General features: G+C 39.8%; 1 pseudogene; it reads right to left on the bottom strand.

The window, feature by feature from the left end:
• Positions 1 to 869: 869 nt before the first annotated feature.
• On the bottom strand, positions 870 to 8,397 carry LOC102267035 (olfactory receptor 5M9-like; annotated as a pseudogene).
• Between the last annotated feature and the right edge of the window lie 6,198 nt (positions 8,398 to 14,595).

The following is a 14,595-nucleotide window of genomic DNA, read 5'->3' as shown; positions in this document are numbered from 1 at the left end:
AGCAACTAAACACAGACCTAAGAATGTAATGTTAGTGACAAGAATTTGGAATCAAACAATAGCTTCATCATAGCAACAAAATGTTTAACAGGACATTCTTCTGATCAAAAGTTAGATTTTAAATGACAAAAATCCATATTGCTTCATCTTTTTAAACTATGAGAAGGACATGATAGGCTTTAGTCAAAATTTTTCACCTATTTAAATTAATAAGGAGAAAAACAGCAGCCAAAATCCAAACCAAAGAGTAGAATTACGGTGAGTCAACAGATTGAAACACAAATAGTGTTAATTATAGAGCAATACATACTGAGAATTAACCTTCTGATTGATTCATGACACTAGTTGAAGATTCTGAATACATTTTTGTTTTCAAAAGTCCATGCATGTATGAATGTTATTGAAAGTTTTTTGGTAAATGAGGATCCACCAACTTTTATATTCATGGAAAAGTGATGAAGTCTTAATTTTTTCTCATGAAATTATATATTACTTATAAAACAAGTGAAGAGCAATTATATATAGAAAATATCTTAAGAAATCATATTCAACTCTTACAAAGATGCCTCCAAATTAACATGTGCTTATCCAAATATTTATGAGTATTTATGAGTTATCCGATGACTACACTTAGCATAATTTTACATACACTGTGACTAACAGTAATAGGGCAGTGTTAGTATGTTTGCATATGTAGATAAAGGAGGCCTAGTCCTGAGAGTCCATTCATGGATAAGCCATCACTGTGTTAGACTGGACCTCTTAGCATATTTAAGTGTTGCCTGTACACAGTCTATTTTAAACAGGGAATTTATATGCCTGGACATTTATAACAGGAAGTGGTATACACGGGATTATGTCCTGCAGGTTCACTGCCTCAAGTTTGCCTTGATGATTGCTTTGTTTACCACCTCTTTCACATCTTTGTTCCTCAAACTGTAGATCATGGGATTCAGCATGGGAATCACTGTGGTGTAAGACACAGCCACCATCTTCCCCTGCTCCACAGACTCTTCAGCGGGCCTCCTGAGATACATGAAGAGGAGAGTCCCATAAAACATGGTAACAGCTGTCAGGTGGGACCCACACGTGGGTGTATTCTTTAATGTGGACCCCTCCACAGGCAATCTTTGTAAGAGGATGGTCAGCACAATAGAAGTGGTTGATTTCAAAGTTTCCATAGAAATACAGGCTATATGTCCACAATGTGCAAATTAGGGTATCAGAGAACCCATAGATGTATGGCACAGAGATGAGACTAGCACAGAGTCCTGGACATTTTACTGCCATAAAGCAGAGGGTTGCAGATGGCCATGTAGCAATCAAAGGCCATCATAGCCAAGATATATACTTCCACGTGGACAAGGGCTCTGAAGAAGTAACACTGCACCAAGCATCCCACATATGAAATGGTTTTTTCTCTGATAGTAAGTTTTCCAGCATCTTCAGAGTGACATTGAAAGAGAACCACACATCCACAAAAGACAAGTGACTCAAGAAAAAGTACATGAAGCTCTGAAGCTGGAGGCTGATGCTGATCAAAATAATCATGCCAATGTTCCCTATCAGAGTAATCATGTAAACTACTAGAAACACCACAAAAAAGAGAACTTGAAGCTCCTGATGACTGGTCAATCCCAGAAGAACAAATTCTGTCACATCTGTGAAATTTGGAATTGCCTTGACTTAGACCAGTCTGCATTGCCTATGAACAAATTAAAAGAAATGAATGGATTTGTTTTATTCTTGAAAATTTTGAGTCATGTTTATCAGTATTCTGCTGCTGCTGCTAAGTTGCTTCAGTCATGTCCAACTCTGTGCTACCCCAGAGACGGCAGCCCACCAGGCTCCCCCGTCCCTGGGATTCTCCAGACAAGAAAACTGGAGTGGGTTGCCATTTCCTTCTCCAATGCATGAAAGTGAAAAGTGAACGGGAAGTCGCTCAGTCGTGTCCGACTCTTAGCAACCCCATGGACTGCAGCCTACCAGGCTCCTCTGTCCATGGGATTTTCCAGGCAAGAGTACTGGAGTGGGTTGCCATTGTCTTATCCATATCCCTCTGAGTACTGCCAATAGAATTTTCTGTCCTTTATCAATTTTATAGAGCAATAATAATGCTGTCTAGTCTTGTATTTTAATTTCTGTGCAGTATTCATTTTAACTAAACTAAGGCAACACAAGCTAATAATTTGACAAATTCTTGTAAATATAATAGGCCAATTACAAAAGACAAAAAAATGACTTAATTTAAAATGTTCAATAAATGCTCATAGAATACAGATATGTTAAATACCTGTGACCAAAATGTTTACCCTATTTAGTGAACAATTTCCTTTGAATTACTTTCCTTGATGCTCTTTTAACATCTTTGTTCTGAAGGCTGTAGATCAAAGGATTTAGCATAGGACTCACAAACATATAAAAAACAGCTACAATTTTTCCCTGTTCTACAGATGTCTCAGAAAGGGGTCTCAGATGCATGCAGAACAGTGTCCATAAAATATAGTGACAGCCGTCAGGTGAGACCCACAGGTAGAAAAGGCCTTGTGCCTCCCTTCTGCAGAGTGGAAATGCAGAATGGTTGTGAAAATGAAAATGTAGGAGATGAGAATGATGGTGAGAGAACACGTGAGGTTGAAATCAGCCACCACAAACATGGCAGTCTCTTTGACATAAATATCTGAGCAGGCCACTACTAGGAGAGGTGGGTATGACAGTAAAAGTGTTTGATTTCATTGGGTTCACAGAAGGAGAGACAGGGCATAAGAACGGTCTGGGCAAGACCATTTGCAAAGCTGTAAGTATATGGAGCAGCAACGAGAGAGAGGCAGACATCTCAGGACATCTTGCAGATGGCCACATAGTGACCAGAAGCCAACACTGCCAAAATATAATAATCTGTGATCACCAGGGCAATGAAAAAGTGAAATTGTATGATGCAACCAAGGAAAGAAATATTTTTTTCTCTTTGAAAAGATATTGACCAGCATCTGAGGAGCAACAGTGGTGGCATGACAGAGATATACAAAGGAGAGGTGGCTGAGGAAGAAGTACATTGGAGTCTGAAGCTTTGAGTCAGTTCTGATTAACAAAATCATGCTCACATTGGCAATGACTGTGATCAGGTAGATGACTAGGAAGACCATGAAAAAAACAGGCTGCAAATCAGTTCAATCTGTCAGTCCCAGGAAGATAAACTGAGTCACCTCTGTATAGTTTTTCTTTAACATCATGTTGCTCAACTTCCAACAATGGCTAAAGTAATGGAAATAAAATTCATTTGTGTTTTATCATTTTTCCATTTCCTACATCATGTCATCTAATACTTATTCCTTTTTTCAGACTTGCAAATACATGTGAAATAAAGAAATAACCTCAGTTCAGTTCAATCGCTCAGTTGTGTCCGACTCTTTGTGACCCCATGAATCGCAGCACACCAAGCCTCTCTGTCCATCACCATCTCCCAGAGTTCACACAAACTCACGTCCATCGAGTCAGTGATGCAATCCAGCCATCTCATCCTCTGTTGTCCCCTTCTCCTCCTGCCCCCAATCCCTCCCAGCATCAGAGTCTTTACCAATGAGTCAACTCTTCGCATGAGGTGGCCAAAGTACTGGAGTTTCAGCTTTAGCATCATTCCTTCCAAAGAAATCCCAGGGCTGACCTGCTTTAGAATGGACTGGTTGGATCCCGATGCAGTCCAAGGGACTCTCAAGAGTCTTCTCCAACACCACAGTTCAAAAGCATCAATTATTTGGCACTCAGCTTTCCTCACAGTCCAACTCTCACATCCATGCATGACCACTGAAAAAACCATAGCCTTGATTAGACGGACCTTTGTTTGCAAAGTAATGTCTCTGCTTTTAAATATGCTATCTAGGTTGGTCATAACTTTTCTTCCAAGGAGTAAGCATCTTTTAATTTCATGGCTACAATCACCATCTGCAGTGATTTTGGAGCCCCCAAAAATAAAATCTGACATTGTTTCCACCATTTCCCCATCTATTTGACATGAAGTGATGGGACCAGATGCCATGATCTTTGTTTTCTGAATGTTGAGCTGTAAGCCAACTTTTTCCCTCTCCACTTTCACTTTCATCAAGAGGCTTTTTCGTTCCTCTTCACTTTCTGCCATAAGGGTGGTGTCATCTGCGTATCTGAGCTTATTGATATTTCTCCCAGCAATCTTGATTCCAGAAAACCACTAGACCATTCAGGTATGACCTAAGTCAAATTCCTTATGATTATACAGTGGAAGTGAGAAATAGATTTAAGGGAATAGATCTGATAGACAGAATGCCTATGAACTATGGATGGAGGTTTGTGACATTGTACAGGAGACAGGGATCAAGACCATCCCCATGGAAAAGAAATGCAAAAAAGTAAAATGGCTGTCTGGGGAGGCCTTACAAATAGCTGTGAAAAGAAGAGAAGTGAAAAGCAAAGGAGAAAAGGAAAGATATAAGCATCTGAATGCAGAGTTTCAAAGAATGGCAAGAAGAGATAAGAAAGCCTTCTGCAGCGATCAATGCAAAGAAATAGAGTAAAACAATAGAATGGGAAAGACTAGAGATCTCTTCAAGAAAATTAGAGATACCAAGGGAACATTTCATGGAAAGATAGGCGCGATAAAAGACAGAAATGGTATGGACCTAAAAGAAGCAGAAGATATTAAGAAGAGGTGGCAAGAATACACAGAACTGTACAAAAAAAATCTTCATGACACAGATAATCACGATGGTATGATCACTTACCTAGAGCCAGACATCCTGGAATGTGAAGTCAAGTGGGCCTTAGAAAGCATCACTACGAACAAAGCTAGTGGAGGTGATGGAACTCCAGTTGAGCTATTTCAAATCCTGAAAGATGCTGCTTTCAAAGTGCTGCACTCAATATACCAGCAACTGGAAAAGGTCAGTTTTCATTCCAATCCCAAAGAAAGGCAATGCCAAAGAATGCTCAAACTACCACACAATTGCACTCATCTCACACGCTAGTAAAGTAATGATCAAAACTCTCCAACCCAGGCTTCAGCAATACGTGAACCGTGAACTTCCAGATGTTCAAGCTCATTTTAGAAAAGGCAGAAGAACAAGAGATCAAATTGCCAACATCTGCTGGATCATGGAAAAAACAAGAGAGTTCCAGAAACAAATATCTATTTCTGCTTTATTGACTATGCCAAAGCCTTTGACTGTGAATCACAATAAACTGTGGAAAATTCTGAAAGAGATGGGAATACCAGATCACTTGACCTGCCTCTTGAGAAAGCTATATGCAGGTCAAGAAGCAACAGTTAGAACTGGACATGGAACAACAGACTGGTTCCAAATAGGAAAAGGAGGACGTCAAGGCTGTATATTGTCACCCTGCTTATTTAACTTATATACAGAGTACATCTTGAGAAATGCTGGGCTGGAGGAAGCACAGGCTGGAATCAAGATTTCTGGGAGAAATATCAATAACCTCAGATATGCAGATGACACCACCCTTATGGCAGAAAGTGAAGAGGAACGAAAAAGCCTCTTGATGAAAGTGAAAGTGGAAAGGGAAAAAGTTGGCTTACAGCTCAACATTCAGAAAATTAAGATCATGCCATCTGGTCCCATCACTTCATGGGAAATAGATGGGGAACCAGTGGAAACAGTGTCAGACTTTATATTTTGGGGGGCTCCAAAATCACTGCAGATGGTCACTGCAGCCATGAAATTTAAAGATGCTTACTCATTGGAAGAAAAGTTATGACCAACGTAGATAGCATATTTAAAAGCAGAGACATTACTTTGCCAACAAAGGTCTGTCTAGTCAGGGCTATGGTTTTTCCAGTGGTCATGCATGGATGTGAGAGTTGGACTGTGAAGAAAGCTGAGTGCCAAAGAATTGATGCTTTTGAACTGTGGTGTTGGAGAAGACTCTTGAGAGTCCCTTGGACTGCAAGGAGATCCAATCAGTCCATTCTTAAGGAGATTAGGCCTGGGATTTCTTTGGAAGGAATGATGCTAAAGCTGAAACTCCAGTACTTTGGCCACCTCATGTGAAGAGTTGACTCATTGGAAAGACTCTTTTGCTGGGAGGGATTGGAGGTAGGAGGAGAAGGGGATGACAGAGGATGAGATGGCTAGATAGTATCACTGACTCGATGGACGTGAGTCTCAGTGAACTCTGGGAGTTGGTGATGGACAGGGAGGCCTGGTGTGCTGCGATTCATGGGGTCACAAAGAGTCGGACATGACTGAGCGACTGAACTGAACTGAAAAACAGTAAAAAGTGCTGCTGAGGATTTATGATTATCATAAGCAATTTTTAGATTTTTAAATATCAGAGATGGGATAGAAACTATAAGTGATATGAGGAATAATACTAGTTTATTACTTTTTTTTCCTTTATTTTTTTTCTTTTTTTTTTAACTTTACAATATTGTATTGATTTTGCCATATATCAACATGAATCCGCCATAGGAATACACGTGTTCCCAATCCTGAACCCTCCTCCCTCCTCCCTCCCCGTACCATTGTTCTGGGTTGTCCCAGTGCACCAGCCCCAAGCATCCAGTATCGTTCATCATGCCTGGACTGGCGACTCATTTCATGTATATTATACATGTTTCAATGCCATTCTCCCAAATCATCCCACCCTCTCCCTCTCCCACAGAGTCCAAAAGACTGTTCTATACATCAGTGTCTCTTTTGCTGTCTCATATACAGGGTTTGTTACCGTCTTTCTAAATTCCATATATATGCATTAGTATAGTGTATTGGTGTTTTTCTTTCTGGCTTACTTCACTCTGTATAATAGGCTCCAGTTTCATCCACCTCATTAGAACTGATTCAAATGTATTTTTTTAATGGCTGAGTAATACTCCATTGTGTATATGTACCACAGCTTTTTTATCCATTCATCTGCTGATGGACATCTAGGTTGCTTCCATGTCCTGGCTGATGAACAGTGCTGCAATGAACATTGGGGTACACGCATCTCTTTCAGTTCTGGTTTCCTCGGTGTGTATGCCCAGCAGTGGGATTGCTGGGTCATAAGGCAGTTCTCAGTTTAATATTTAAAGAATCATGAAAAGAAAGAGAAAAATCCACACACTTCTGTCTCATGTTTTATGTATGAAATAATAAACACGTGTGAGGATACTGAAGATCTGAAAAAAGCAGAGAAATCAACTAACTTGGCCAAATAGAACCATATTCTGCTCAACTGCCATCTCTTCTGAGATTTTTCCAGCACCATAAGATTCCCCAACTTGCACACCTCAGGAGGAGATGCCAAAGGTGAGCAGTGGGGTCCATGACATGGAGATGTGTGAAAATCCTAAAGAAAAGTGTGGTTGTATGAATGCTTACTGATGATTAGTTATGCATAGTCAAGTGCTCATTACAATATTTTCTACTTCTGACTGTGAGGAGTTCATAATAATAAAAAAAAATAGTAAAAACACAGTATCAGTTTTAAAGTGGAAAGCATATTGGTAAAACAACAAACAAAAGTCAAAATAAATAAGTTTTTAAAAAACCTAAAGGAAATTTGGGATTTCTCTCAAAAGTTTTATGACTGAGGATTCCATTACACTAATACTAATATCTACATATATTTCTTAGAATAATAACTTAAGATACCCAATGATCTTAACTGATATATAAGGTGAACAAAGGAAAAACCAACCAAAAGAATCAAAGAAAGGAAAACATTTCTTCCTGATATGGTTGACAGGTTTTGATAAATAGTTTGCAAATTATTAAGCCCTCCAAATCAAACAAATTGTCATTTGGTAAATCTGTCTTTCATAAATTTCTACCATTATGAGTACTATGGGTAGAATTATCTGACATATATTAATTTTACAGAGCAATAGCAATGCTTTATGAATTTCAGCATGGTAGGTGGTGATGGTTTAGTCACTAAGTCCTGTCAAACTCTTGAGACCCCATGGACTGTAGCCTGCCAGGCTCCTCTGTCCATGTGATTCTCCAGGCAACAATACTGGAGTGGGTTGCCATTTCTTTATCCATTCAAGGTTGTAGTCATTTTAATACAGTAAATTAACACAAGCTAATGACTGGAAACATTCTTTCCAGTCTCATAGGTGAATTATAAAAGACAAAGACAAGTCAATAGGAAAAAGTGACTTATTATTTGAAAATTTTCTCTAATTGGTCAAAGAATACAATTATATTACATACCTCTGACTAAATGTGTACCTGATTTGACAAATAATTTCTCTTGAAACACTTTCCTTATTGCTCTTTTAACATCTTTGTTCTGAAGGCTGTAGATCAAAGGGTTTAGCATAGGACTCACAAAGACATAAAAAACAGCTGAATTTTTGGTCTGTTCTACAGATGCCTCAGAAGGCGGCCTCAGATACATCCAGAACAGTGTCCCATAAAACATAGTGACAACTGTCAGATGAGACCCACAAGTAGAGACGGACTTGCACCTCCCTTCTGGAGAACGACCTTGCAGAATGGCTGTAAAGATGACAATGTAGGAGATGAGGATATGGTGAGAGCAAACATGAGGTTGGAACCAGCCACCACAAACGTGGCAGTTTCATTGACATAAGTATCTGAGCAGGCCAGGACTAGGAAAGGTGGGTCCATACAGTAAAAGTGGTTGATTTCATTGTGTCCACAGTAGGAGAGGCGGAGCATCAGGATGGTCTGGGTAAGACCATTTGCAAAGCTGTAAGTATAAGTAGCAGCAATGAGAGAGAGGCAGACACCTCAGGACATTTTGCTGCCATATAACAAGGGTTTTTAGTTGGCCATGTAGCAGTCATAAGCCATTGCTTTGAGCCTATAGCTATCTGTGAGCCCCAAGAAAATGGAAAAGTCAAATTGTATAAAGCAACCAAGGAAGGAAATGGTTTTTTTCTTAGATGAGAGATTAACCAGCATCTGAGGAGTGACATTCGTGGTACAACAGAGATCTACAAAGGAGAGGTGGCTGAGGAAGAAGTACATTGGAGTGTGAAACTTTGAGTCAGTTTGATTAACAAAATCATGCTCACATTGCCGATGACTGTGATCTGATAGATGACTAGTGAGCGAGTGAGTGAGTGAAGTCGCTCAGTCGTGTCCAACTCTTTGCGACCCCATGGACTATCAGGCTCCTCTGTCCACGGGATTTTCCAGGCAAGAGTACTGGAGTGAGTTGCCATTTCCTTCTCCAGGGTATCTTCCCAACCCAGGGATCGAACCTAGGAAGACCACAAAAAGGACAGGCTGCAACTCAGCTCGATCTGTCAGTCCCAGGAGGATAAATTCAGTCACGTCTGTGTAGTTTTCCTTTAACTTTGTGTTTGCTCAGCTTCCAATGATTTTGAAAAGAAAGGAAATAAAAATTAATTGGTCCTTTGTCTTTTTTCCATTACTCACATGGTGTCATCTGATGCTTACCTCTCTCAAACTTCTAAATACATGTCATATAAATGGTTGATTCATGTCAATGTATGGCAAAAACCAGTACAATATTGTAAAGTAATTAGTCTCCAATTAAAATAAGTAAATTAATTTCTTTTAAAGTAACCTAAGAGACATCTCTGGGAATCCAGTGGTGCTACAATGCAAGGGGTGAGAGTTTGATCTCCAGATAGGAAGCTAAGATCCCACATGCCTCATTGACATATTCTATATATAGAACAGAAGCCATATTATCAGAAATTCAGTAAGTATTTTAAAAATTGTCCACATAGAAAAATTCTTTTAAAAAAGCACAGAAATATCCTAGTAAACATGTATTTGATGTTTTCAATAGTTAACTTAATGTAGAGTTCCTTTACATAAAATTAGTTATATTTTCCAATGCTTTTGCACAAGTCTTTCCTATATGAAAATCTTTTCTCTTTTCTCCAATTCATTCTCATAAATTGGTCACTGACATTTCCTCTTAAACATTGCTTTTCTTTGAAATTTTGATGTTTGTCTTCAGTATAATTTTGGTGCAGTGTCTAAAAAATCAGTCAATAAAGCTCAAGCATTTTCTGAGCTGAATGGACTTAAGGAAGTAGAACAGATACATACTTACAGAAAGAGTGTCTGTCTATGTGCCACTCTAACCTCAGGGACATTTTAAGTTAATCCCTCACATCACAACATAAAGTGATGCCTGTTCACTTCATCCATTCTTGCCTGCCTAAGGTGGCCCTCACATCACCAAAACTTGTTTCACTTTTAAGACATCTCAGGATATCCTTCAGTTCAGTTCAGTCACTCAGTCATGTACAACTCTTTGCAAACCCATGAATCGCAGCACGCCAGGCCTCCCTGTCCATCACCAACTCCCAGAGTTCACTCAGAATCATGTCCATCAAGTCACTGATGCCATCCAGCCATTTCATCCTCTGTCATCCCCTTCTCCTCCTGTCCCCATTCGCTCCCAGCATCAGGGTCTTTTCCAATGAGTCAACTCTTCATTGAGGTGATCAAAGTACTGGAGTTTCAGCTTTAGCATCATTCTTTCCAAAGAAATCCCAGGGCTGATCTCCTTTAGAATGGACTGATTGGATCTCCTTGCAGTCCAAGGGACTCTCAAGAGTCTTCTCCAACACCACAGTTCAAAAGCATCAATTCTTTGGCACTCAGCCTTCTTCACAGGCCAACTCTCACATCCATACATGACCACAGGAAAAGGCTTGACTAGACCGACCTTTGTTGGCAAAGTAACGTCTCTGATTTTCAATATGCTATCCAGGTTGGTCATAACTTTCCTTCCAAGGAGTAAGTGTCTTTTGATTTCATGGCTGCAGTCATCATCTGCAGTGATTTTGGAGCCCCAAAAAATAAAGTCTGACACTGTTTCCACTGTTTCCCCATCTATTTCCCATGAAGTGATGGGACCAGAAGGCATGATCTTCGTTTTCTGAATGTTGAGCTGTAAGCCAACTTTTTCACTCTCCACTTTCACTTTCATCAAGAGGCTTTTTCTTTCCTCTTCACTTTCTGCCATAAGGGTGGTGTCATCTGCATATCTGAGGTTATTGATATGTCTCCTGGCAATCTTGATTCCAGCTTGTGCTTCTTCTAGTCCAGCATTTCTCATGATATACTCTGCATATAAGTTAAATAAGCAGGATGGCAATATACAGCCTTGACGTCCTCCTTTTCCTATTTGGATCCAGTCTGTTGTTCCATGTCCAGTTCTAACTGTTGCTTCCTGACCTGCATATAGGTTTCTCAAGAAGCAGGTCAGGTGGTCTGGTATTCCCATCTCTTTCAGAATTTTCCACAGTTTATTGTGATCCACACAGTCAAAGGCTTTGGCATAGTCAATAAAGCAGAAATAGGTGTTTTTCTGGAACTCTATTGCTTTTTCCATGATCCAGCAGATGTTGGCAATTTGATCTCTGGTTCCTCTGCCTTTTCTAAAACCAGCTTGAACATCAGAAAGTTCATGATTCATGTATTGCTGAAGCCTGGCTTTGAGAATTTTGATCATCACTTTACTAGTGTGTGAGATGAGTGCAATTGTGCAGTAGTTTGAGCATTCTTTGGCATTGCCTTTCTTTGGGATCGGAATGAAAACTGACCTTTTGCAGTCCTGTGGCCACTGCTGAGTTTTCCACATTTGCTGGCGTAAGGAGTGCAACAGAATAATCTTTCAGGATTTGAAACAGCTCAACTGGAATTCCATCACCTCCACTAGCTTTGTTTGTAGTGATGCTTTCTAAGGCCCACTTGACTTCACATTCCAGGATGTCTGGCTCTAGGTCAGTGATCACATCATCATAATTATCTGGGTTGTGAAGATGTTTTTTGTACAGTTCTTCTGTGTATTCTTGCCACCTCTTCTTAATATTGCTTATTAATATTGCTTCTGTTAGATCCATACCACTTCTGTCTTTTATCGAGCCCATCTTTGCATGAAATGTTCCCTTGGTATCTGTAATTTTCTTGAAGAGATCTCTAGTCTTTCCCATTCTGTTGTTTTCCTCTATTTCTTTCCATTGATCTCTGAGGATGTCTTTCTTTCTCTCCTTGCTATTCTTTGGAACTCTGCATTCAGATGTTTATATCTTTCCTCTTCTCCTTTGCTTTTTGCTTCTCTTCTTTTCACAGCTATTTGTAAGGCCTCCCCAGACAGCCATTTTGCTTTTTTGCATTTCTTTTCCATGGGGATGGTCTTGATCCCTGTCTCCTGTACAATGTAACGAACCTCATTCCATAGTTCATCAGGCACTGTATCTATCAGATCAAGGCTCTTAAATCTATTTCTCACTTTGGCCTTGGAATACGGAATGAAGCAGGGCAAAGACTAATAGCGTTTTGCCAAGAAAATGCACTGGTCATAGCAAAGACCCCCTTCCAACAACACAAGAGGAGACTTTACACATGGACATCACCAGATGGTCAACACCAAAATCAGATTGATTATATTCTTTGCAGCCAAAGATGGAGAAGCTCTATACAGTCAGCAAAAACAAGACCGGGAGCTGACTGTGGCTCAGATCATGAGCTCCTTATTGCCAAATCCAGACTTAAATTGAAGATAGTAGGGAAAACCCCTATACCATTCAGGATATCCTTAGTTTTGTTTATTATAGCCAAATATTGAGGGCATAATTTGGTTCATGGGACACAAAAGTAAGTCAGTTCTTTTTTCTATAAAAATAAGTATACATTACACAAAAATATGTGTAGCTTTTTATACAAACACACATATGTATATAATTGATATTAAATAATAAAGGAGGGCCTAATTAGGGGAAATATTGTATGAAAAGTTTTCTCTTGGGGGAGGAGACAATTATTTTAAAATGATTGTCAGACACATCCCCAAACTGTAATGATTTTGCTGAAACTACCCCTCATTTTAACTCTTACAGAGGGTAAGAATAAATTAGATGATAAAAGTTTGTTTCAAGTTCTTTAAAACATGTAAATGGTCACACTGATAATAATAATCATATTACCTACAAAATTGTGATATTATGTGAAAAATCATAAGGTTCACTTTTCAACTTTTGTGAATGATAAAGGAAACCATAAAGGCAGTGCTGGAAGAATCTATATTTTTGTTCAGTAGCAGGAAATGACCAGGTAGGTCATTGTTATAACAACTCTTATTAAAAGCTACAGTACAGGGATGGACACAGACCATGTTTAAAACACTTTGTAAATGAAGAACCACGCCTGCTTTCTCACCCATTTACACTAGTTCATTATCCCACTGAGATATTTGAATTTATTGACCAGGGTGGTAAATTGAAAGTGAAAGTGAAAGTCACTCAGTCGTGTCCAACTGTTTGTGACCCAATGAACTACACAGTCCATGGAATTCTCCTGGCCAGAGTTCTCGAGTAGGTAGCTTTTACCTTCTCCAGGGGATCTTCCCAACCCAGGGATCAAACCCAGGTCTCCTACGTTGCAGGCAGATTATTTACCAGCTGAGCCACAAGGGAAGCCCATGCCAAAGTCATCTAAATCAATGAAATCACAATCATTTGGTTTCCTTTTATAAACACCTATGCTACAATAAACTGTGGGAAATTCTGAAAGAGATGGGGATACCAGACCACCTGACCTGGCTCTTGAGAAATCTATATGCAGGTCAGGAAGCAACAGTTAGAACTGGACATGGAACAACAGACTGGTTCCAAATAGGAAAAGGAGGACGTCAAGGCTGTATATCATCATCCTGCTTATTTAACTTATATGTAGAGTACATCATGAGAAATGCTGGACTGGAAGAAGCACAAGCTAGAATCAAGAGTGCCGGGCAAAGTATCAATAACCTCAGATATGCAGATGACACCACCCTTATGGCAGAAAGTGAAGAGGAACTAAAAAGCCTCTTGATGAAAGTGAAAGTGGGGAGTGAAAAAGTTGGCTTACAGCTCAACATTCAGAAAACGAAGATCATGCCTTCTGGTCCCATCACTTCATGGGAAATAGATGGGGAAACAGTGGAAACACTGTCAGACTTTATTTTGGGGGGTTCAAAAATCACTGCAGATGGTGATTGCAACCATGAAATTAAAAGATGCTTACTCCTTGGAAGGAAAGTTATGACCAACCTAGATAACATATTCAAAAGCAGAGACATTACCTTGCCAACAAAGGTCCGTCTAGTCAAGGCTATGGTTTTTCCTGTGGTCATGTATGGATGTGAGAGTTGGACTGTGAAGAAAGCTGAGCGCCGAAGTATTGATGCTTTTGAACTGTGGTGTTGGAGAAGACTCTTGAGAGTCCCTTGGACTGCAAGGAGATCCAACCAGTCCATTCTAAAGAGATCAGTCCTGGGTGTTCTTTGGAAGGAATGATGCTAAAGCTGAAACTCCAGTACTTTGGCCACCTCATGCGAAGAGTTGACTCATTGGAAAAGACTCTGATGCTGGGAGGGATTGGGGGCAGGAGGAAAAGGGGACTACAGAGGATGAGATGGCTGGATGGCATCACTGACTCGATGGACGTGAGTCTTAGTGAACTCCGGGAGTTGGTGATGGACAAGGAGGCCTGGCGTGCTGCAATTCATGGGTTCGCAAAGAGTTGGACACGACTGAGAGACTGAACTGAACTGAATTGATGCTTATATTTATTGTCATAACAAGCAAACATTATTTTTTTCTGGATTGTTTTTTAATCTCTATAT

This window comes from Bos mutus, chromosome 26 (assembly GCF_027580195.1).
Source record: "Bos mutus isolate GX-2022 chromosome 26, NWIPB_WYAK_1.1, whole genome shotgun sequence".
Lineage (NCBI taxonomy): Eukaryota > Metazoa > Chordata > Mammalia > Artiodactyla > Bovidae > Bos > Bos mutus.
Note: the sequence above shows the minus strand (reverse complement) of the source record. Positions and strands in the feature narration are given on the sequence as shown.